Raw genomic sequence first — 3,442 nt, 5'->3', positions numbered from 1 at the left:
GGGCATCAGATCAGACACATATAATGCCAGGTTCTGTACCCTTACTCATGTTGAGTAGCAGTTTACTCCTTGAAATAAATGGGACTGCTAAGGAACTACTCAGGGAGAGTAAGGGTATCAGAATCTGGCCCACAGAAGGTTTTATTTGTTAAGAAAGATCACTGTCAAAGTAGAATATATTTTCTTGTCAAATCCCAGCATATATTGTATGAATGATTTAAGGCATTTGGCATAAATGAGATGATTTATCATTGACTATTCACCACAGGATAGGTTTTATGAATTCAATGTTATTGAAAATCACACCATGCATGCAAAGAATGGAATTTTTACACATTGAAAACTTGAGTCATTTGTTCTTGGCCTCCTAAATTTTGTGCCTGCCCTTGAAATATTATTTTGTCCACCCTGAAATACATTTAAAAATTTCATAATACTACACACTGAGAAAAATATACGTCTCAATAGATACTTTGTCAATTAAAATAATTACATAAGCATTGACCAGATTACAGCCCCTAAGAACCAAGAGATATGGCTCTTGGTTTCATACAGTAGCTATATGTTTAGATTGAATGCAAAGGAATTTAGTGTTCTATAGTGGGTTTTAAGCAGGACTGATACTGAGCTAGGGAATGAGGAGTTAAATTAGATTCACAGAGTTCTTGGTCCTCCAATTTCAGAGAGTGTTGTGTTGGAAGGACATAATAAAATGAGAGACTTCTAGACAGGCAGTTCTTCTCTATGTCTCTACTTAATCACATGAGCCTAGATCCTCAAAAGCACTTAGGAGTCTTAGGTGTGTATATACCTTTGAAGATGTGATCACTGATGTCTGAATCTCTGCTCCTGCAAAAGGGGAACCCATGATTCTTACACTGCATTTTGGGATGGGAGGAGGAATCTTTCACTTTCTCTTCAGAATTAATTCACCACCCTATTCCCAATTTTATCCTCTTTTATACCCTTCCCACCCCTTGTATCCCATAGCAAGTTTGAGTGGTTTATATTTCCTCCCAGAATTCATTTCAACGTTTAACTGATGACAATTTTATCTGCTTGGGACCTGTGTTCACCTCCTATTCTGTGGTGAATATTCAGTGATAAATCATCTCATTTACCTTACTGGTATCACAGGTTCCCTGACTCCACTTTTCTATATTTCATTGCTTTTGAAGTGTTGCCACAGTGTGTAAGATTATGCACAGTGAAAAGAAAATGCCCCAACACTAATTTTGTTTTAACCCTTGCCAAACTGTATGTTAGACATAAACAGGAAAAAAAGAAGATAGAAAATCCTACTCACTGATCAAAAGAGATCAAATGTTGGACATATTCTTGCAATAATTAAAATGTCTCCAGTGTTCTATCTTTAAAAGTGCAGCTGTGTGCTGGGTACTCTCTGTTACCACTTTGACTTCAAAAAGAGATAATGGTGCTCGGCAGACTTGGGAGCTCTGCAGAATCAAAGTTTTCTGGGTGAAGGTTTTCCATCCTATTTTATATACATACCAAAATTAGATAATCAGTCTAAGACCATGTACTAAAAAAATCATGTTTTGTGTGTGTTTCCTCGGTTTGTTGCCTACTACTATATTTCATTTGTTGCTGTTTGTTTTTTCCCTCCTTCCACATAGATTACCCCAACTACACATCTATCTACTATTATTAGTTCCTTAAAAAAATTAGCCACAGAGCTGTGATCCTTCAAATGACGCCTGATCTTTTTGTATCAGTACTTTACTCTACATGTCTGCGCTACCTGGAGCTGAAAGTCCACTGGGGCCCTGAGGGGTCTCCCAACTCTTAGCAGCTGTCCAGGATCCTGAGAAGTTTGGGCCTAATGCAGGAATTACTAGATGAGAGTCTACAGCCTGTGTTATGCAGGAGGTCAGACTAGATAATCATATGGTCCCTTTTGGCATTTAAATCCATTAAATTAAGGCTATTTCTACACTATCAGTTATGGTGATATAACTTGTGTTGCTCAGGGGTATAGGCACCAACTCTCTGGTTGCTCTGGGACTGGAGCACCCACAGGGAAAAAAATGTTGGGTGCTGAGCACTCACCGGCAACTTCTCTATCAGCTCCCACCCACCCCCCAGCATCTCCCGGACCCCGTGGATCAGCGCCTCCCCCTCCCTCCCCATGCCTCAATGTCGGTGTGGACAGCACTATATCGGCGGGAGACCTCCTGCTGACATAGCTACCACCACTCACAGGGGGCTGGAGTAATTAAGTGAATGGGAGAGCTCTCTCCCATTGGGATAGAGAGGCCACATTAGAAAGCTTACAGTAGCATAACTGTATGAGTGCAGCTGCACCTCTGTAAACTCTCTAGTGTAGCCATGGCTTAAGATGCTATGTAAATCTGTTTGTGTGGCATAGACCTACAAAACTAGCACTGATCAACTGAAGTGCACAATATCCCTTTGTTTCCTTCATTAGTAGTAGATAACTGAGAATTATTTAGGAATCAGACTCATTATCTAAATGGGAGTGAACAACATTACATATAAAAGGGAAAGTCAATGCTGAAGCTGCTTTTCCATTAAAAGTACAAGACTGGGAGGTTCCATTTGAAGTCAGAAGTTCTAAGAATGAGAAATATTGCTCAAATAAGCTCATGAGACAGAAGATCATTGTGGTTTTGCAAAGATTAATTCTGGTCCCTCATTGGTATCTGCAATGGAGTTACTCAGGATAATTATCTCTGATTTAGATCCAAGCCAGTTATGTGACTCTCAGTGCATAGATTGCTTATAATCTCATTGAGCTGAAAACAAGCAATGAATAATGTTAGCAGAAGGAATTGGTATTAATAATGATTGACAGAGGAGATCTTGTTTTGTCATTTATTATTTATATTACAGTAGCACCCTAGTCATGGGTTAGGACCCTGTTGTACTGAACAAACACATAACAAAGAGATTGTTCTTGCGCTGGAGAGAGTTAAAGGCTAGGTAAACAAGCCAGTGTTTACTATTGTCTGGAAGATCTTGGAATGGCAAACCATGTTCCAGTATAGGTACCTAAGCTTCCAGAACATTTCTTGAAGATATCTCTGGTCATACTTGTTTTCTTTATTAAAGTAAGAACTGCCCCTGATTATGTGAATATCATAAGAAAGCAAAGCATCCCGGATCATTTTGGATATAGTTCATGAGCAATGAATGAAATGACCTAATTCTTACTATTCTGGGAATCTTCATTCTTGCACTAGGTTTTCCTCACTGTTGTCACACATTGACAGGCAAATCCTGTTCTTGCTTCTCTGGCTACAGAGACTCTCCAGGGTGGTGGTGTAGAACTCAGCTCTGTGGTGACCCCCTGTGTATCTTGAGTGTGGTGAAGCCTCAATTGGGCTGGAGCAAGGCTGGATTTAGGGGGCGCCAGGCTTAGGGTGCTGTTTTTGTTGTTAGTGACAAAAGGGAAACTAAA

The sequence above is a fragment of the Chrysemys picta genome, chromosome 1 (assembly GCF_011386835.1).
Source record: "Chrysemys picta bellii isolate R12L10 chromosome 1, ASM1138683v2, whole genome shotgun sequence".
Classification (NCBI taxonomy): domain Eukaryota; kingdom Metazoa; phylum Chordata; order Testudines; family Emydidae; genus Chrysemys; species Chrysemys picta.
The sequence above is the reverse complement of the archived record's forward strand: the minus strand, read 5'-3'. Positions refer to the sequence as shown.